This window comes from Psammomys obesus, unplaced genomic scaffold (genome assembly GCF_907164565.1).
Source record: "Psammomys obesus unplaced genomic scaffold, mPsaObe1.curated_primary_1811, whole genome shotgun sequence".
NCBI lineage: Eukaryota > Metazoa > Chordata > Mammalia > Rodentia > Muridae > Psammomys > Psammomys obesus.
In genome coordinates, this window is record NW_026596166.1 from 474,694 (window position 1) to 497,602 (window position 22,909).

At 45.2% G+C, this 22,909-nt stretch overlaps 1 protein-coding gene across 4 annotated transcripts in view; it reads right to left on the reverse strand.

Moving 5' to 3' along the window:
* Smoc1 (SPARC related modular calcium binding 1) overlaps positions 1 to 22,909 on the reverse strand; it is a 153,793-nt gene that overhangs the window by 129,985 nt on the left and 899 nt on the right. The gene's annotated exons all lie outside the window — the stretch shown is intronic.

A 22,909-nucleotide genomic window follows, 5' to 3' on the forward strand; every position in this document is an offset into this window, starting at 1 on the left:
TCTAGGTCTATATTGCTCCAAAACTTAGTACTTTAAAGCAATAATTTTATAACTCCCACATAGTCTGTAGGCCAGGAATTTAGAAGCCTCCCAGAAGGTATGGTCCACAGATGCTCTTAGGCTGTAGGTAGTACACAGCTGTAGACAAAGTTCTCTACTTATGTGGCTTCTAATGCTTGAAGGACTATTGGCCAGAACACCTACACAGAGCTTCTTCCTGTGGCCTGAGTTCTTCCAATCATGAAAGTCTTGAATTTTCCCTCTACTCTAAGCTCCAAAAGCAAATATCCTAAAACCAGAAGAGAAGCTGTATTTTCTCATACATCATTCTCACTAGCATGATGAGCTCTTTCTGGTCATGAGAAATAGATATAAGGTGCTCCTAAACAAATAGTAAGACCTGGATAGGACAGGAGTTCCACAAGGAGAGCAACAGAACCAAAATATCTTGGCACAGGGGTCTTTTCTGAGACTGATACTCCAACCAAGGACCATGCATGGAGATAACCTAGAACCTCTGCACAGACGTAGCCCATGACAGTTCAGTGTTCAAGTGGGTTTCATAGTAATGGGAACAGGAACTGTCTCTGACATGAACTGATTGGCCTGCTCTTTGATCACCTCCCCCTGAGTCGGGGAGCAGCCTTACCAGGTCACAGAGGAAGACAATGCAGCCACTCCTGATGAGACCTGATAGACTAGGATCAGAAGGAAGCAGAGGAAGACCTCCCCTATCAGTGGACTTGGGGAGGGGCATTCATAGAGAAGAGAGAGGGACGGTGGGACTGAGAGGAGAGGAGGGAGGGTTCACAGGGTATACAAAGTGAATATAGCGTAATTAATAAATTTTTTTTTAAAAAAAAAGATGCTCCTAGACAGAGAAGTCAACACTACAGTGTGCATAGAACTCATGGGGAGGAGGATATGGGTGTGACACCAGTGGAGTTTGCTATAATCTTCTTCCATGATTTTCTTCTCATACTCAATGATAGCATGCTTCAAACCCTGACCACTGGGTGATCCTCTTCACCTCTGGCCAACTTTATCCATGCATATGTCTTCAACTCCCACTTATGAATTTGTGGTGTACATCTGACCTAGAATATATGCTAATGTATTATTAATTTCTTAATTAATTTAGCATATCCAAAACAACCTTCCCTGTGCCTCATCATGTCTGCTTCTCATCTTTGGAGGTGATTCATGACTCCTTCTACTTTCTAAAGTCACCTAAGTGGGAAGAGAAGTAGGCATTGCATCTTCTCCCTGTCTTTCACCATCACCCTTCCATACCCAACTGGTCACCACCTGTGGAGAGTACTGGTCTTTGTGCTTTCTCTTTCGTGTTTATCACCTCAGCTACCTGAACTTACATAGTCACCATCTCTAGATGGACTTCTGTAGTTAATCTATGACTCACCCACAAGCCTCTAGTCTTGTGACCCTCAAAAGCCCTTACAATCTGGTCTTTGTAACTCATATCCATGTCATTCTCTGCCACAAGTACTTCAGTGATGCCCACTTGATACCTACAAGATCAAGTCTAGATTCCTTGGTTTATAGATGTTCTGTCACTGAGGACTAGCCAGTTTCCAGTTTCCCTTCCCAGCTTCCATCTTTCTCTCCTCTCACAGTTACACTCCAGTGCAGTGTATTGAGGATCTCTAGAACAGGGATTCTCAACCTTCTAATGCAGTTCTCTAATACAGTCCTTCATGTTGTACTAACCCCCAATCATAAAATTATTTTCTTTGCTACTCATAACTATAATTATAACTATAACTATGAATCATAATGTAAATGTTTTGGAGATAGAGGTTTGTCAAGGGGTCATACCCCACAGGTTGAGAACTGAAGCTCTAGCACGTAGGGCATTGCTCCTCCATTCTTCTGGGCCTTCACACAGGCTGTATCTTCTGCTTGAAAACTCCTCTCCAGATGCGCTTAGTCCTGATGTGACTTGCTGTACCAGGATGGGTTAGTAAGGGGTGGGAGCTCCCTTTTTCTGAGGAGAAGGGGAGGTGGGTAAGGTGGAAGAGCATGGGAGGGTGGGACCAGGAGGAGAAGAGAGAGGAAGCTGTGATAGGAATGTAATAAACAAATTTAATTAAAAAGAAAAAGGAAAAAAAAGAAAAACTCCTCTCCAACCTCTGCTATAGAAACACTACTTCATGTCAAAAATCTACACTAGATGGGACTGCTTTAACTATGTTATCAAAACAGTCTTAGCCACTCCTTCTTAGGTGTTGCTTGGGAAGAATAAGGGAATCCCTCAGGCACATGCTGTCCTGTGTCTCCCACTGCACTACCTATAACAAACTCCATGCTGTTTTCATCACTCACGTATCACATGATTCAACTTGGTTATAGCCCATCACTAGTACTATCACCATGACAATATGTGTCTATTTGAAAGGATCTGCTACCAGCAAAGGTCTTCGTCATCAGAGGCAGTCCTTTGCAAATCTGAAAGCAAATCAAGACATAATTCTTTGTCATACTAAAAGGGAGATGGGGACCAACAAGATGACTCAGTGGATAAAGGTACCTGTCACTAAGCCTAATGACCGGAGTTCAATTCCCAGAAACCATGTGGTAGGAGAGAACCAACTCTTGCAAGTTGTCCTCTCTCTCTGTCTCTCTTTCTCTCTCTCTCTCTCTCTCTCTCTCTCTCTCTCTCTCTCTCACACACACACACACACACACACACACACACACACGGGGTGGGGGTGGTGACAGCTGGTTTCATTTAGAGGCCAGAGTAAGTCTACAGAAGCACATTTGGAGGTTCAATTTACTACAGTCGGACCACTGTTGCAAACAACCAAACATAAAATCAAAGTGACTTACACCAAAAAGGAAGTGCACCAGTTACGTGTTCGAACCACCTCAAGATCACTGGCTTAGAACAGCAACTCTGATTTCCAGGGTTGACTGCATGGTACATGCGCTGGTCCAGCTGTGTTCACCAATGCAGCTGCATTTAGCCCAGGGTCAATTGGCTGGGAGTCCAAGATGGCTTCACTAATGTGTATGGCAGCCGATGCTAATATTTGGCTGGGGGCTGCAGCTCTCCTCCACAGGACCCTCCCTGCTCCAGCTACAGTGGCTACATTGGCTTACTTGATTGGCATTCTCAGAAGAGAATAAAGAGCATGAAGGCAGAAGCAGGAAGGCCTTTGAGGCCATAACTCATGCTGTCTACGACTGGAATCCACACGTCACAAAGACAGCCAAGATTCAGAGACGGAGAAATAATCCTCTCTCTGGTGGTCCAGTGGCTAGGAACCACAGATGAAGAAACAGACATCACTTCTTGACAAAAGATGCCCTGAAGGAATTGCGGTCATATCTAACTTACACAGGAAGTCACTGCTCCATACAAATGGGATAGTCAAAGGAATTCAGGTGCTCACAGTGTGTGATTACAAAATCTCTTCTCTCCTTCTGCTTTGTTTTGCTGTTTTGGCTTTATGGGAAGGAAGTGACAAAATGGCCACCAACACTCCAGACCTCTTTCTTCAAAGCATACCAACCCCAAGGCTTCTTTCTCCCAGGGGTTTCAATGAAAAGTCCCAGGATTAAACCCATTGGCCCACATTGTGCCGACCATCCTTAACCAAGACACTAATTGACTCAGCCTGGATCATACATTCACTGGACCTGGGAGGTGGGATATGTCACCTATGGGGAAGAAGATGTTCCCTGAAGTAAAGAGAAAAAAAGACGCTCAGTAGGCCAAAGCATCAACAGATGCTTTCTACAATAGGCCTCTTAGATGGTGACAGGGCAGAGAGCCACCACAGAAGGCTTTCAATTTCCCTCTCCCGATGCATCATGCAACTGTGCCAGCTGACAAAGTCCTAGTTACCCAGCAGGGTGGCATGTGCACCACCAAACAGCTCCTTATGTGTTTGAAAAACAAAGGCACAGAACAAAGCCTTTTGCAAAACACCCACTTGCACAACCCTTCTTCGGTCTGGCAAAAGATGTCCTTTCTCAGGCGTTTGTCAAGTCGCTTCCCTAGCCACCCCACCCCGAACGGAATCAGGATGCTTTGTCCTTTAATCCGTGGTTTTACTGGAGGAGGGCAAACACCACTTCCGCCTTGCCTACCACAGCCCCATTATAAGACAACAGTTTGGTGGAGGTGCCCGTGCCAGCAGTGAGAGACCACAGTGAATCTGTGCTTGAGGTGAATTAGTTGATTCCCTCGCCACAACCTCAGATGCTTGCATCCCCCAAAACACTATAGTGTAACCTGCAGAAAGTTGGCCCTCCATGCAACAACAACAAAAAGGAATGAGAGAATGAATCCCAGCGCCCCTCCGAATTAGAGCGGTACTTTGAATCCAAAGTTCTCGGGTCCTGAAGCAAAAAGACTGTTGGTGGAGCAATGGACCTGCAATCCAACCCATTCATGTCTCTGCTGCCTCCTGGGCTGTTGCTGATTCACACTGTAGCTTATCTTCAGGCCTGGACGTGCTGAGCATCCTTTTGGTGTGGGATTTGTCCTCTCCACGTCCATGTGCTTAGTCTCCAGCATGGTATTAGGAAGTAGTGAAACCTTCAGGAAGTAGGGCCTACTGGAAAGTCCTTAGGTCGTTAGAGGAGTGGCCTTGAGGGATGCTGAGGAGCGCCAGCTCTTTTCTTTTTCTCTTTCTCCCCCGTGAGGTAAGCCCTCTGCTTTCTACATAGAGTCTTCTGTGCCATCCAGTGCTCCCTTCAGAGGCCCAAAGCAATGGACCTGCTCCATCAGGACTGGAACCTCCAAAACCACGAACCAAACTAAACCTTTTCTCTTTGAAAGTTAATTAGCTCAAGAATTTTGCAATAGTGGCAGACATATATGATCATAATCACAAAAGCCACCTTTTAGAAAACCTTCAAAGACCAAAATCTCTAAAGTCTAAAATCCCTAGAACACTCAGAGTAAAGTCATTTGGAAAAAAAAAAAATTTTTTTTGAGACAAGTTCTCATTATGTAGCCTTATCTGGGCAATGCACCCAACTTCAGGAAAAAAAAAAGAAAAAGCACCATGCAAATAATGTCTTTGCATGAGATTGATCAAAAATCACCATGGATCACTACCACATACGCAGTCACCAAAAAAATCCAAGGTTTTTCAGGAGTATTTTCCTCCACACAGAATGCAGAATGGACATCATTCATTGAGAAAGACCAGATTTTAGACAAGCCTGGGGTCCCAAGCGCATTGGTGCAAGACCTGTGATGCGAAGGCTGGACCCCGGCTATGCCCAAAATACAGAAATAATCTGCCCAGCTGTCAGTCGGAGGTCAGCTCACAGCCTGTATTTTTCTCCAGCCTTGGTCAATTGGCTGGTACCAGGATTCCCACACTAGTCTCTTCCGAAAACACCACCATAGACACACCCAACATCAGCGTGAACATACTTGTGTTTGCGTCACCTAACTCAATGCAAGCAGCTAGCCTGCACACAGTGGCAAATGCACTGATTGCCTTCCCCTGGATTCTGACTCATTCCCCTTCTGCACAGTCTCCTTTTTCCCCCTCTTATTCTCCAACAGAAACTGTGATGTAGGGACATGGGTGGGCTTTCGAGACTTTGGCATTCAGGATTCCAAACTTTCTTTCCTGGTGGTGATTTTCTAGATTTTAGACTTTAAGGATTTCGATTTTTGAGATGATGGCATTTGGGACTGTGCCTTCCAGGGACATGGTCAATTAGCTCTGCTTCTCTTCATCTGCCAGCACACACCCTGAGGATGGGACAAGGCTGAGTAAGGAAATTCTCACTTTAAATTTTACTGCAGTGTTAACACACCCCTGCGTTCGTCTTCCACAGAACTAACCATCAGAGTGTAAAGCTGCAGCCACCTAGCCAACACTCCTGACTTCAGGTCAGCGTAGGGGTAGTTCAAGTTCCCAAACAAGCTGTTCTTCTTGTCTCGGACATGAGCATAAGATCTGGAGATAAAGGCCAGACATCGACAGAGGCACCTCTCCTTGGAGCTTGCCTGGATGTGTTTAAGGAGCTACTGGCAAGAACAAATGTAATTTTGGATTTGTTTTGTTTTGTTTTGTTTTGTTTTGTTTTGTTTTGTTTTGTTTTCGAGACAGGGTTTCTCTGTGTAGTCCTGGCTGTCCTGAAACTCTCTAAATAGACCGGGCTGGACTTGAACCTAGAGATCTGCCTCCTGAGTGCTGGAATTAAAGGCATTCATACACCACCATGCCCTGCCGAGAACAAACGAATTTTATAGTTGTTTGTGTTCCTTTAAATCACTTTTGCACAGGCTGTGGACTGCAGGCCTCACCCAAGAGGTTTTATTCCCTTCTGTAATTTTAGCCTGAAGTATGTCTTATACTGCTGTTTGTCTAAGAATGACCTGTGGGACTTTTGAGACATGCACTTTTCTCACCTTGCAGAGCTAGACCACACTTTAGCAAGCACACTCTGCAAGATACTGTAAGACCATTAAATGCTATTTCAGCTCCCGGGAGAAGAAGCCAAAATGTTGCTAATGATGTCCAGCTGCAGACAGACACGGCTACAGAGTCTATGGCTGAGCTACTGAGACTGTGGTCCTACACCTCATCAGTAATGGTGAACACAAGGAAACACTCTTCTCAGTGCCCCACTGTTTTTGCCTAACACACGGGGAGACTCTTTGGGTGTGGAAGATGGAGAAAAACGTGCTTAGTATCTTGATACTTTCCTCATATTGTTAAGTTATAAGTAAACACCATGACACCCAAAGTGAACATCTCAGGACAATGAAGCTTTCTCTGCCTCAGTTTCCCCTTCCTGTAAAATGGGGATAATAGCAATGCCTTCCTCATAAGGCTGTCATGTGATATGGCTTAGCCTATAAAGGGCTAAGAAGAGCATTTATCCCATAAGAGCCCCACATACATGTCATCAGTCAATTTGCATGCTACTCCATGGAGTCAGAAGCTAGAGCATTTGGCCCAGGGCCAAGGAGAAAAGAGAGGGAAGGAGGATGGAGGGGAGAGGACTAGAGAGATGGCCCTAAATGCTTTCTGGGCAAGCATGAGGCCCCAGGTTTGAATCCCATCCAAAAGCTAGGTGGTACAGACCTGTAATCTAGCACTGAGGGGACAGAGACTGAAAGATCTCTGGAGACTACCGTCCAGCCAGTTTAGCCATTCAGTAAGGCTCCAATTCAGTGAGCGACTCTCTCACAAAACAAGGTGGGGAAGTAATTGAAAAAGATCCTGGAACACTGATCTCTCTGGAACACTGATCTCTGAACTCTACACACACATGCACACCCATACACATGTACACACACACACATAGACAGACAGATACACATACACACACAAAAGGTGGATTTGTTTTAAGCAAAAGATAATAGACCCACAGATGGCATATCCTTAAGGGTCAGGGAACAAAAGGAAACAAAATGTGATAGAATTTTCAGGGGAATCACTCATCTTGTTGTTTCACCCATCATTTTTATGAATAGTTAACACTTACTAGCACCCAGGAATAACTTCACTTGAGTTCACAATGACCCAATGCAGTAAGTCATAATCTTCCACTTACAGATAAGGAAGGTGGAGCTTAGAGTTTCATTAGTTTACCCAAAAGCATACCACTGAAAAAGCTGCGACCTAATTAATCTCAGGTCACTCTGGCCTCAACACACTCTGTTCCCCTGCTTTCTGTGGGGGGTGGAAAGCAGACAGCCAAGCCAAGAGCAGAGGCTCAAGCTGCCCTGACGCCCAGCGTGAGAGAAGGGGTACATTTCCTTCTCTGTGTCACTGCAGATTTAAGGGAAGAAGACCTACCTGCAATCAGCTACAAACAGATGGGGCTCTAAGCCCTATCTTTTTCTAAGTGTCTACCTTGATAGTGGAGAAATTTTAATATTGCACTACCAAGAAGGTACATGTCGTCTTCAGAGGCAGGGAGAGGACGAGGAGGATTAAAATAATGAATCTTGTCCATTCAGTCCCTGACTTGCGGGTTTTCTGAAGTCATTGCCGGAGAGGCAGGAAGAGTCTCCCTCCCCCTGAAGAGAGCCCAGACACCTTTGACCCTCCACAAGAAAACAAGTGTGTCCATTCCCAGCCTCAATCAAGGACAATGGTGACTTTTTTTTAAAGGCCTCTCGAGAGGCTACAATGCTAACCCTCCAGGCCCAGGCCTTGCGGGTGTGTCTGTACCCAACTCCTGGCTGAAAACAAGTTCTATGAGCCTGACACCAAGATCCACTTTTACTTTTTTCAAATCGTGTTGCTGGCTCAATGCCCTAGCCGCTCCGAACTGAACTCTCCAGTGTTTGCACAGAAACCAGCAACTCTCCCCTGTGAGGGAGGCGAGAATGCTGAAAAGGCCTGTGGAGCCAGGTGGCAGAGACTGTGGAGATGCCGTGTGTCCTGAGGTTTAGGCCACAAGTCCCCCGACCACTGGAAACTGCTGTACTAGCCAAAGGCAACCCAGAAACACAATCTCCTACAAAAATCTAAGCTATTTCCTCCCCTTGGCTGGAACTCATCCACTTTCTAAGTGTTCCAGGGCATCCTTGAAAGGAAAAGTTGTGGACAGAACAATGGGGGTGAAGATAGGGGTATCAGTACTGAGTTCTGCCCCTAGCTAGCTATGAGAGTGTTCGGGGTGGTCCTTAGCCTCATGCCAAAAAAGAAAAAGATTAGTGAGGATCCTCCAATTGTGGACTTGTGTGATCATGATTTCCTTGTTCTGGGGTTTCTGGAATGATTTTTCACATGGCCTATCTATTGCACTCTGAAAGTTTTCAAAAACTTTTTTATATTTCTTCTTTTCCTGTTAACTCTCGAAATGTCAACACTGGGACTAACCTTGGAGGTCATTTAATCGGTGAAGGAACCGGCCTTGAAAACAGCTCCTTTGCTGCCTCTTGCCACCAATGTCCCACACACTTCTCCCCACATTTTATAGAGATCTACACTTTATAAAGATCTGCATTTATACCCAAATGCATCATTGCTTGTGGCCCCCACATCCCTTCCTCACTCTCATGATGACTAGCAGCCATGAGAAATGCTAGACTCGGGATAAAACTGGCTCTGCAGAAGGCAGGGAGCGTGAGTGGAGAGAGAAAAACTGCAGAGTATTCAATGTCACTCCGGAACCACTGGAATAAACAAGCCTTAAAGCCCTGTGCTGGTCAGCTAGGGCCGCCAGAACAAAAGGCCATAACCGGGGCGGCTTTAACAACAGAAAACGATTTCTCCTCGGCACTGGACGCTGGAAGTCTAAGGTCAGAGTTCTGGCAGGGTTGGCTTCCAGACACTTCTCTCCTTTGCTTACAGACAGCTACCCATTGGCTGCCCCTTCATAGGGCTTTTGTGACCTGGTGTCATCTCCTGCTCTTCCCCCTCCTCCTTGTGTAGCTTAGGCTGGCCTTGAACTTGATGCAGCCAAGGTGAACTTGAGTCTTGGAACCTCCTTGTGAGTACTGGGATTGTAGGCACTCCCCAGGATCCAGTTGCAACCAGGCAAGCACTCCATGAACTGAGTTACAGCCTCAGCCACTAACCCCTTCTTCTAAGGACTCTAGTCAGATTAGAGGAACGTCTGATCAAACAGCCTCAGTTTACCTTAAGTGCCTTTTGAAAGGCCCTATTTTATTATAATTAACTCGGCTAAGTTTCTCTGTCCATTTTTTTTATTTTATGTGCATTCCTGTGAAGGTGTCAGATCCCTTGGAATTGGGGTTACAGACAGTTGTGGGTGGTAGGAATTGAACCCAGGTCCTTTCGAAGAGCAGACAGTGCTCTTAACCACCGAGCCATCTCTCCAGCCCCCATTATTTTTATTTTACTTACATTCATTTTCACTGACATATGAAGATATTAATGAGATACAAAGTTAATAAACTGTAACTAATATTAAAAATAAAATTTTAAAAAGATATGACTACTACATAAATATTCTTTATATTAGTGTGGTGGTATATCAGGTTTCTTTATATAGCATAATATTGAACTATGCACATTTAAAATGACAATTAATTAAAGGGCCCTATTTCTAAATATACTTACATTCTGACACTGGGGACGAGGCTTCAGTGTACACACCTCAGTGCCCTCCGCCAGGTCGGCTGCGAATCCCCTTTACTGTCTAAGCCAGCTCAAAGCATGTGGTCTGCTCCTTGGAGCATAAATTCCACAAACCAACCCAAGGTCTCACAAACTGGTCTAGTCGTACCTTGGAGTCCTCCCAGTTCACAACAGAGAACACAACTCACTTCCTCACGGTCTCTCAGCTTCCTCCAGAACTCAGGAGGCTTCCTTTCCACAGCCATCCTTGGGATAGAGCTTTCCTCTTGCAGTTTTGTAGTCACATACAGCCTTCCCATTTAGACCAACAAAAAGGGAGGTATGGTACCAAACCCCTCCACCCCTCCATGACAATCCCAAAGTGACAGCAGCAGTGCACAAAACCAGAAACTCACTTCTGTACAGCCTGTTCCAATACCTTTAAAAGTCACTAAGCACAGGTTTATTGGTGATGGTGGTTGGCACAGGCATCTCACAGGCCTTCCATGCCTCCTGGGGAAAGTGCACAACAACTTCCCTAACCTGTCTGTATCTGATTAAACCTGTAGATCTGCTGTTTTACAAGTAACATAAAGAATAAAATGGCGTGCTTAAAACAGTGGGATGCTGGGTGTGGCGGCTCGCATGTGTAATCCCAGCGCTGTGGATGCAGAGGCAGGAGAATCACAGCCAGAGGAGAGCAGGGCCAGGAGAGAGAGTTTTACATAGCAGACCCAGGGCCTCATAGAAAGACTGTGACTCAAAAAAATAAAAAAACGAATACAAAACGCAGTGAGAGTGCGAGCAGTAAACCTAAGGTGAAAAAGTCTGCTAGTCAACAAACTAGTTACAAAGGAAAGAAGGAGCCTCGCAAGAGCCCATAGGTCAAAGAAGATTTAAAAGATGGAGCCACTGGTCACCTGATTCACACAAACAGAAAAAAAAAAAAAAAAAGGAATGTTTTGAGATAATCTTGGAGAACTGAATGCTGGCTGTTTCGATTATACTAAAGAACTGTTAACCCTTTGGTTCTGATACGCTCCTGTGATTAGATTTTGTTAATGGATCCTAATCTTTTAAAGGTATGCAAGTATCCCCTGCCTTCCTGTGGACTAACCTCCAAATAATCTGATGGTAAATAGACAGTTTTGTGACTGGGATGTGATTTCATTCCCACCCAGCCTACTGAAAGTCAGCACTGAATAACCCAGCGTCGCAGAGCTGATGTTCTCTGGGCGATCCAGTCGGTGAAAACATTTACCGGGGATACGATGCAATGTCACATTGACTTCAAAATAATCTGAACTTGGGTCTAGGATGATGACAGAGAAAGTGAGACTGGTCCTAAGCTGTTCACTATTGAAGCTGGGTGTGATTCCATGGGAATTCATTACGCTACCCTCTACTATACTTGGAAGCTACGTATACTTGGAAGTTTTCTTGTTTGCTTAAAAAAAAAAAGTTTCTTGAGTAAAAAGGACCCAATGACCAAGCCAGAGTCTAAATTATTTGCTAAAGTCCTAATGTTATTACAAGGACAACCAGCTTATCAATCCACACTTTTTACATAAAGTTTCCCAAATATGAACATTTCCAGAATGCTTACAGCTGACATAACATACCTTCTTTTCAAATGTTCCTGAGAATTTTTGAAACACAGGCCAGGCAAACTCCACAGGGTTGTAATAAGGACTTTAGTACACAGCTAAATGTAGATTAAACATTAATAGATGGACCATGAATAACATAGTATTTGTTGTTGATGTAATCCAAGTCTTAAAAACTTATTCATCCTAATTTCTATGATATTAATAAGGGATACCAGAGGCCCACATAAGAATGTGAAACTTTCATAGAGAAAATTACTGTTTGCTAGAAAATGTCCTAACACAGATATTTGTAAGATCTTATTGAAAAAAGATAATAATCTCTTTAATATTAAAATATACTGGATTGGGGATATGACCCAGGGGTAAAGTACTCATCCAGAATGTATGAGATGCTGCGCTCAATCACTAGTACTGCAGTAATGATGATAATAATAATAACTACTTTTGGTAAGAAGCAGGAAAAAACTGGGCAAAGAAATCACAAAAGAAAACAAACTAATGTGGGATTTTTTTTTTTTTTTTGGTTACTGTAGACATACAATTACATTTGAATTCAGACAAATGATGAATAATTTCTATTTGGGTCATACTTTACTGTCATGGTTTGAATAAGAATGACCCCCCCCCCCCATCATGAGAGGAGAAGAGGGAGAAAGAGTGGGATTGGGAGGGGACAAGACAGGGAGCTACAGCTGGGATACAAAAATGAAAAAATTGTAATTAATAAAAAAATAAATTAGTTTTAAAAAGAACTATTAAAAAAGATAAGTAAAATATGAAAGAAAGAAAGAAAGAAAGAAAGAAAGAAAGAAAGAAAGAAAGAAAGAAAGAAAGAAAGAAAGAAAGAAAGAAAAAAGAAAAAAGAAAGAAAGGAAGAACAATCTCCATAGGCTTATATATTTGAATACTTAGTCATCAGGGAGTGGCACCATTTGAAAGGATTAAAAGGATTAAGAGGTGTGGCCTTGTTGGAAGAGGTACATCCCTGGAGGTGAGCTTTGAGGTTTTAAAACCCTGAGCCAGGCCAGCTGCTCCCCATCCCCAATCTCTCCTTGGGGATCAGGATGGACATTTCTCCAGCACCACACCTGCCTGAATGCTGCCATGCTTCCTGCCATGATGATAACAGACTAAGCCTCTGAAACTGTAACCAAGCCCCGATTAAATGCTTTCTTTTATAAGAGTGACCATGGTCATGATGTCTCATCACAGCAATAAAACAGTGACTAGGACACTTACATTAAAATGTTATCTGCTGTTTTTCTGAAATTCAAACTTATCCCTGATATCTTGGATTTTTACTTGCTAACTCTGAAATTCCTAAACTAATTGCCTTACGTTTTTAAGTTTGAAAAAGTGACTCCTTCATAATCATTCAGAGAGAGCAAGTCAACAGAAGAGCAGATGGCTGGAGCGAGCAGAAAGGAACACCAACACTGTCAGGCACCTGCCCAGAGCTCTGGGGAGGAGGTGTGGTCTCAGGGTCTCAGACAGGTAAGAGGGAGGTGGCCAGCAGATAGTAGGAATAGGGTTTTAAGTTTGGATGCACATTCCTTCTGAAGAACAGGGAAACATGCTCCCCATCGGCTAGCAGCCAGTCGCTCAGAGAAGCAGCCCTTTCATTTGTTCTTGAACCTAACTGTGGAGTTGGGGACATGGCTTACTTACCATGTCTGTATGAGGACCTGAGTTTGGATTCCCAGAACCCATATAAAAGGTAGAGTTGGTGAATCTGGAATCCCAGTGCACCTACAGCAAGGTGAGAGGTACACAGTGGTGAACAATAAGACACGGTGTCTCAAGGGGAAAAGGGAAAACAACAGTCAAGGCTGTCTTCTAATCTCCACCTGTGCACATGCACACAACAAACTAGTGTGGTCAATCTGAATACTCTGTAATCTTTTATGAACTTTCTTATGTATTATTAAACAGATGCAAAGGGAGCTTTAGAACCTATGTACTTTTCACCCAATTACACAAGCAAACAAACAAAAAACATTGCCAATTCCTTGCAGCTTTTCTATGTCCTTCCAATGCATTCCTCTCTTGGCTCACCCTATTACCTAAGGAGTCATGAATATGACCTTTGTATCATAATCATCCCCAATTTTCTTATGCATTTTTACATCTGTTTGTACCACTAAACAACGTGTGGCTTTTTCCATACCTTTTACCTTAACAACTTTCATATAAATAGTAGCTTGGACTACATATAAATTGTAGCTGGACTGTGTATTCTTCCACCATGTAACTTTGTTCACTCTCTTTTTTTATAATGAAATTAATTAATTTAATCATTAAAGAGTCATGTTTGGTGCTATGTAATAGTCCATTATTTGGATATACCATAAATCATAAATTATTTCTCTGTTCTTTTGTTATAGTCGTTTAACTAGTTTCCAATGTTATCCTTTCACCAAACACTATTATGAACATCCTTGAACACTTCTTTTTATACAATTTAGGGGTATTTCTCTAGGGTATATAACAGGGAAGAATTACAAGGTCAAGAAGTGTGTATAGCTTCAATTGTAATTCTACAAAGCGATCGTACTAATTTATATTCCCACCAGTAGCAATAAATAATTTTTATAGTTGTGTCCTGCTGAGGTTAATTGAAAACGCTCCTTTAAAGCAGTGGGTTCAAAGCCTGCTCAAAATGAGCAGGAGGCCTGGTGCTAATGGTTTCTACACTTAGAAGGCAGGCCTGACATGGGTATGGCCGGCCATGATGCAGACTGAATCTGCAGGCTTTCCTGAATGAGCCTGGACTGGAACTCACCACAAGGCACTCAAGGGATGTGCTGCACCTGCCATGAGCTACAAGCTCTGCAGCATTTGGGGGAGGCTCCAGAGCAGTGGCCCTGGGGTCTCACGCCCATGCCTGTTTTAATTTGTATTGTTTTCCTGTAGGAGTGGAAGATGCCCGTTGTACATAAAACTGCCCTAAAGGTTGCTGAAATGCATGGCACGTATTGAACAGCCCCATGATAACACCACTTCCAGCAAAACAGAACCCACTCAGCCCGTCCTACGTGGACCGACTTTCTTCTTTTGCACAAAGAGAGCCGTACATTCTGGTTTACATTTGACTTTTCTTTTATTGTCCAATATATCTTTATATTTTTTTAAAAAAAAAAAAGAAACCATCCACTTTTATTGAAAATTCCATTATTCAATAAACATTCACTAAGCACCTGCTCTTGAGCAAGGCAGAGTCCATAAAAAAAAAAAAAATTAAGCAACTTTACCATAAAGGACTCCTAGTTGAAAAGAGACTGCAGATAATCGTGTGCTTTCCATGGGCCAGGACCTGTACCAGACCCTTAATGAATGTAGCCGGCAGAACAAGCCCCATCCAAGATGCCGTATTCTAACGCTGACACAGCTACATTATGTGGCAAAGAGTCAAGGTTGCTAATTGGGTGATCCTAAAATTAGCCTGCAACATCCGAGGGGACCTGATACTATCAGAAGGCCCTTCCTCAGACAGCAAGAGGCGGCAGGCGAGAGAGATGGCCCAGGGAGAAGAAGGTGGCCGCCACTGATGACTTTGAAGATGGAAGGAACCATGAACCAAGGGCTGTGAGCAGCTTCCAGAGGCTGAAAAGGGCGGGAGAATGGAATCTTGAACCAGGCACGGCTGCACATGCCTGCAACTTCAGCACTTGGGGTGGAGCTCACCCTTAGAAACATTTGTGAAAAGCCTGGGCTACAAGAGACCCTGCCTGAGCAATGAAACGCTCCCTCCGGGGCTCATGAATCCCTGAGAGAAAAGGGGTGCATATGGAATGTAAGGGTCAGAAGATGAGGCAGAATGCGATAGATCACTTTGATCTTGGGGTGACAGCCACTACGCTTCCGAACGATCAGCAGGACCGGGCCCAGCAACTTTCTGACATGGAAGGGGGAAGGATGGTAATGCCCTGGAACATAAATATGAACACCCTTGACGCCCGCAGGAGAAAGCTGTGACTTTTCTTCAGGCTGTAGTCACTGGTAAGGGGTCCAGACTCCTGCAAATTAGCATCACCCACGCTCCAGTAAGCAACTCTGTCCAAAAGCCGAATTAAACTCCACGGGTGGAAAGAGAGAAAAGAACGGAAGGGGAGGGCACACCTGTGGAAGGTGGGGAAGAGGAATGGGGTCAGCAGGAGTGGTGGGGGTGGGGCCAAAGAAGGCCATGATGGTATAAATGGGATCACGATTACTTTATATTCATGCATGCAGATGTCACAGTAAAGTTCCTTATGTGTAACTATTACATGTTAATCAAAAGCCATTTGGTCCCTCGGGTCTGTTAGCCACATTTCAAGTGTTTAGTAGCTATCGTAGATGTGGTTAACATCAGACCCCCCGCAGAAAGTACCACTGGACAGCACCTGAGTCATTGCTTTTGAGATGGTTGGTGGGTCTGTCCTTTCATAACGCTCAGCAACTCATTCACTTCCTTCCTACCTTTACTGCCTCCCCTCCCTTTTCCACCCTAGGGATTCAAGAACAGATACATAATAAATAGTCACGGCAATTCTTTTAAACCCCGGGCTCTTTCTTGGAGAGGTACTTATCCAGTAGTCTAAAAGTATCCATTCTCCCTGAGCTGGGCAGTTTGCTTATGTGGCAAGTCAGGATCTGAATTTGATCCTCAGAATCCACATTTAAAAAAAAAAAAATCTTATGTGGTGATGATTTGTAATCCCAACAATGGGGAGGCAAAGACAGGAGAATCCCTGGGCCTCCCTGGCCAATCAGCCAAACCCACTTAGCAAGTTCCAGACTAGCCTCAAAAAAAAAAAAAAAATGATGAACACAAGGTTGTCCTCTGGGCTGTACTTTTACATGCACACGTGTGTACATACACACACAAAATAACCCTAGATTTCTCACTGCCAGCTCCTTAAGAAAGGTCAACCTTGTAGAATCATTTGGTTGGTTGGTTTGATTTGGTTTTTTTCCCCCTAGACAGGGTTTCTCTGTGTTGCCCTGGCTGTCCTGGACCTTACTTAACCTCACTCTGTAGGCTGGGCTGGCCTTGAACTTAGAGGTCTGCCAGCCTCGGCCTTTCTTTGAGTGTTGAAATGAAAGATGCATGTTGCCACTACCCTGTCTTCCCCATCCTCTATGTGTACACTGGTTAGTTATAGGAGGGGCAAGGCTGCTCACGGTTATGAGGTGTCTGTCAGGTTTCAAGTCACCTGACGTCTAGCCTGGTTGACTTGGAAAGCTCCAATGAGACCAGAGCTGCCTTCCCTGCTGAGTGGATGGTGCCCCACACTGGCCCTGCAAATGGAAGGCAGAAACCATCCAAAGGAATACTGGAAAGTGCCCCAGAGCTCCAGACCTAACAAGCAAAGGCAGTGGCCACAGGGAAGATTATTTTTGTGACCTAGCAATTGAGTTTGGAATGATGAGAGAAGAAAAAGCCAGTTTGTTGCTAGAATGGCCTGTGGGGGCCTTCATGGAAACGGTTGGAAGCGCTCGGAGAGACCCAGTTCTCTCATTCCCCTGGCGACTCGCAGCTGTGCGGGGGACGCACTCTGCACAATGCTAACCCTGTTTGGCAGGCCTCACGGCGGCTCCGATCGATTTCTCATCAGCAGCGCAACCCTTGTCCTCTTCCAAACAGCTCAGTGACAAACGCAGAAGGAGGGGGCCTTGCACGCTGACAGGCCTCACCACTGGCAGCCACGCCAGAACTTGGCTGCCTGAACAATAAATCTCTATGTGGTCTGGAGAGAAAGGCCACCCTGTACCTGCTGTTCACGGGGGCTACCCGCCCACCCGAGCCCCTGCAAAGTGGAGAGAAGGGAGGAGGTGGGACCCAAGGCCCCAGTCAGATGAAAAACAGGCCTCCAGCCTCCATCTCCCTGAGCCACACCAGCTAGCAGACGGCTCTCCTCAGCTGAACTACAGTCTCATAGGCCTGTAGTTGGGATCCATCCTAAACTACATACCGAAAGAAGCAGTATGACATCATCTATAACTTTATAAAATCCTTTTAAAAAAATTAAACTTTAAAGAAACCCCTTTAGGTACAACAAAAGTATCCCTGGCCGGCCAGCTCATGTCCAATATGGGTGTCTGGATCTGAGCCTTTTCTGGTCTGAACAGCCAATGACTGCATCAATGATAATACTCATTCCCCAAAGGGTATGTTAGATAGGGCCACATCTGGAAGAGAAGGGATAAGCAGAAGGAAGGAAGGAGCCCCCAACCGTGGGAACTAGTATTTGACCTTGGGGGTGGGGGGCGAGAATTGAGTTAATCATAGCTCTTAGTTCGTGATGTACTTTGATTTGTGCAGAGCCCGTGTTTGTTTTTACATGATCAGCTATTAGAAATTTAATAATGAACAAAGAGCTTAAAGCTACCCCTCTCTCTTCTCACTAAAAGCGCTGAAGCCGACCATATCAGCTAATCTAACCCTTTCACCCCATCACTTCATTCCATGTCAGCATCCCTGTGACTTTGGTTTTCTGTTTAGCTAATGTTATTGTAGCTACAGGTATTTTTTAAAGGTTTTTCTGATGTCAGTTATTCATAAAAACTGATGGAAGATGTCACACTTGCCTCTTTTGGTATGTTTCTCTTCTTTAAGATTGTGACTAAGAGTCATCAACTTTCACCTTTTGTGTGGCTGTACGTGCAGAGTGTATATATGGGGACATGTGTGATGTGTGCATGTGTGTCCATGAGTGTGAGATGTGCATGCTGAGGTCAGAGGACAACCCCAACTGTCAGTCCTCATCTTCCACCTCATTTTAGGGGGGACAGGGTCTCTTTGTCATTTTGCCACTGCAAATGCCTTGGGAGCTGGCCCAAGAGCTTCTAGAGAGATTCTCCTGTGTCTATCTTCCATCTCTTGGTAGAAGTACTGGAACTACAAATATACAATACCAAATCTGGCTTAATGTGGGTTCTGGGAACTTGAACTCAAGTCCTCATATTTGCATAGCAAGCCCTTTACCTACTGAGCCATCTCACAGCATTTTACATGCTGCTCGTACTCCTATGTTTGGCCTGAGTAGAATGTTTTATGGTGTGAGCTCATCCCAATTTGTTCATCTGTCCTCCCACTGATGGGCAGCTGGGCTCCTTCCAGGTTTGTGGTAGCAACAGCACAGTGGCACACAGTGGCACCCTGCTCAGCCTGAGCTTCTCTAAGGGGCACATGCCTCAGAGTAGGATTACTAGGCCACACCAAATGTGACTCCTCAACTTCAGAGATGAGATGATTGCCGATTGGCTCTGGTGCCTAGCACTTGTTAGATGCATGCGTCTTCTCTTAAACCCCTCAGCTTGGTTTCTCTAAGTGTCACATATCAGTTTACCAAAAATGTTTAAATCAAGTTCTCAACAGGGAGAAAACCTAAAGAGCAGAGACCCTAGTCCGGACACTGAAGTATGAAAGCCCAATGGGAGGAAACAGCACGGAGTTGTTTTGCTTTTGACAAATCGGAGAGAGAAATGGAGATTTAGAATAGAGGTAAAGCCAACTGCCCTATCTAAGATGCTCACTAAGCCTCTTCTGCCCCAGCCTTCTCACAATCACTGCATGTGCAAAGAGCAAAAACCTGAAAGTGGAAAGCCCAGCTTGTAAGCCAATAATTTCAAATGACAGTGGGGGACGGGGGCCAGACTGGACATCTCCATACAGTCTACTGCGTATATCTGCTAGCCGAGTGTTTTACAACCTGACCAGAACACGGATGAATCAGATTCCTATCCTGCTTCAAGGAGCTTGCAAGTTTCCTCATTTCTAAGACAGAATCAGGCATGAAGTGTCCAGGGGATGACAATGCTGGGAAAGAGGAGATGGCTCACTGCTGTAGGACTCAAAAGTTAAGAAGCCTTCTTATCGAGTGATGTTGGAGCTGGAGTTAAAATAAGAAGAAAAAGAACAAAGAATAATTGCCAGGCAGAGGGGTGCCTACCTTTACTCTCAGCACTCTGGAGGCAGAGGTGGGCAGATCTGGCCTCAAGGCCAGTCTAGTCTATAACTGAAAGTTCCAGACCAGCCAGCCTTACATAGTGAGTGAGACTTCAATAAAGGGCAAGGAGCAGAGAATATACCTAAAATAATTACGAAGTTGATTTCTGTTTCACACCCCTTGGCTCTTCCCACATTCTCCTATTTCTCACATTTCTTTTATTTATTTGTTTTGTTTTGTTTGACACAGGTTTCTCCGCGTAGCCCTGGCTGGCCTGGAACTCACAGAGATCTGCCCGATTCTGGAGTGCTGGGATTAAAGGCGTGCGCCACCACTGTGAAGCCTTTCTCACATTTCTTAAATGTTTCCAGCCTCTGGTCTTACTCAGACACCAGAGTTGCTCAGGGAATCATCATTAAACATTCATTATCTGCACCGTTTTTTTTTTTGTTTGTTTGTTTGTTTTTTTTTTTTTTTTAGTTTTTGTTCCGCAAACACTGACAGAGTAAATCTCTACCAGGTGCCCAGACCTGTACATGGATGGACAAGACAGGTTTGGTCTCAGCCTTCATCCCATTCCCTCTCCTCAAGGACAGACAGAAGTGTAAACAAAGGCTGTCCCCTTGGCCTGTCCGTCACTCAGACCTCATCAGCCTGAGACAGCCTCTTGGAAGAAATGACTGCCCGCTCCGTAACCGAAAGAGCACTGACCAGCTTCCCAGATGGCCTCAGAGGAGCAGCATCAGTGCTTCCTACAGAGCAGCCTCCAATCTGACACTTGATAGCTGCTGGTTTCCAGAGTCAAACAAATGTCAGGGATTTTATGAAGGAAGGCAGGAAGCAGAAAGGGGGCAAAGGATTGGGGTTTGGGCCTCAAGGGAGCTCAATTAGTGAGTCAGATAGTTACAGCGAAAGGGCATGTTCTCAGTTTCCTAGAAAGCCAGCTGGGAAAGATGGCAATCCTTAAGCTTCTGTCACTCAAAAGATTAAGAGAGGAGACCTCGGGGTGCCCAGAGGGAATTCTGCAACAAGCCAGATGTTTCTGCTCTTCCTATGATTCCACTGCTCTCGACCAGAGCCACATTTCTGGGGCCACCAAGAAGCCACAGAAGAGAGATGGTATCTTTTGAGACAGGGTTGAAATCCAAACATAACCCTTTATCAATACAGATACGAAAGATTCCTCTGCAATCTCGCTTGGAGCACTGGGGTTTAGAACTTTCTCATGGAGTCATCCTTCCCATTAGCTGGAAGCACACAGTCTAGGCCTTGCAAACCTCCCAGGGCCGTACATACACCGGGTATGTACCAGCAAAGCAAACAAGACAGTGAGCCCCATGTCTCGCCTCCCCACCTCCAAAATGAGTCTAAAAAGACTGCCTTTCTTGTTCTTAAGGGCTGTATAAAAAGCCAAACCCAAATGCTCATAAGTGGTGGCTGTTATCATTGCCTATAAATGCAAGCAGATAACCACATGCTTATGAAGGCTGCTTCCCAGCTGGAAAGATGACTCAGTCGTTATAAGTAAGCACTTGCTGCTCTCTCCAAGGACCCAAGTTCAGTTCTGTGAACCAATGTGGGGTAGCTCACTGCTCACCGCCCACAGTCCCAGGGGATCTGATGCCTCTAAGGGCACCTACACCCGCATGCCCATATTCATCTACAGGAACACACATAAGCATATAACTAAAAGTAAAGAAATAAATCTTTTTAAAAAGAGCAGTGTTGCCTTAGTACATTGTAAACTTGTGCACGTGTGTGTGCGTGTGCGTATGCGTGCGCGCGCGTGTGTGTGTGTGTGTGTGTTTGACAGAGAGCAAGCTGGGACATAAGCGAACCTATTTACAGGTCCTGCTTATCTTCCATCCTTTTTGTCAAATTAATAAACTAAAGAAGTTGGCGGGGAAACTTAGAGTCTGTTTCCCCTGAAGTCCTGGCTTCCTCCAGTTCAAGGAGGTAGGGAAGGAAAGCCATATGGCCTGAGATGTGAGACACGCCCGGCAGCAAGCAAGCCCCCCACCATTTGTCGGAGGGCCTCTCTCGATTGGACCCTCCTGTGGGCGGGCATCCAGATTGCAGTCAGGGTGCTCTGGTCTGCATCTCTGTCTTGACTGTTCCTAATTATTGGAGGGAACGCCGTGGCTCTCTCTTGCCTGACCTCAGAATTTAAGAGCTTCGAGCCCTCATATCAAACCATCAGCTTCATTTAAAAGGCATCCTCATCTGCATCCATAAAAGTCACTCCTGGAGCCCTGACGGTGCCCCAGCTTTGGGAACGCTGTCGAGGATTTATGACACACCCTGGATCTAATCTGCCGCCCTTTAACTGCTGCTGTTGCACATCTGGCCATAAAAGCAAGGGCCGGCCCGACACGGGGACAAACACTTTTCTTTCCTAAGTGGCTGCCAATCCGATCTCCCAGTGAAAGGTGGGCTCAGATGTAACCAGGCCAGCATCTGGCCAGTCGTTAAGTTAGTCAGGTTTTTGCAAAGCTTTTCCTCCATGAACGACAGCTATAAAGACGGTTCCCGAGTAGCCACAGCCAGGAAGAAAGAAGCAGCTAAGGGAACAGGTGGTAACGGGGCTAGCCATCCAGGAAACGGGGCCAGAGGATATCCAGGAAAGAAAGCACGATTTGGTTGGGAAGCCAACCTTGTTTGCTCAGAAGTCAAGTCGCAGCTACTTTCCTGGGGAGATTCCGCTGGGTGCCGGCATGCTGCTACCCGGAGGTCCAGGCTCTGATCTGCCTTACCATGATCCCGGCCCAGAGATTGCCTCCCTTATGTTTTGCCAAAGAAACCACTAGGTGGTTTAACAGATACATTTTTTAAGGCAGTGAAATTCTTTATTAGCCCAATAGGAGGGGGCGGGGAGAGCAATAATCTAGACCAGAAATGAACACAATGCTGCTGCCGGTTCCCCTTTTTACGACGCCCCGGACAACCCCGTCCTGTGCACAGAATTGGCACATCTCGTGTTGTTCAGAAACTCCAATCAGACCAAGGTTCAACCGATCCAACCCAGGGGAGATCCTTGAATGTTGGTGCTGCTCTCCCGAACTTCTTCACAGCTCCCCACCCCTGCCACTCCTCCGGGGCCAGGCAGGCAGGAGCGGGGTGGGGGGGTGGGGGGAGGCATTAAAATTATCTGCTGTGGGTTTTACGAGCAGCGATTGCTTTTTGAAACAACAACAACACAAGGTCCTTGTGTGGCTCGCGGGTAACCTAAAACTCTCTAGGCGGAGTCCTCCCCCCCTCCTCCGCTCCCCACCACCACCACCCCTACACACACACACACACACACACACACACACACACACACACACACACA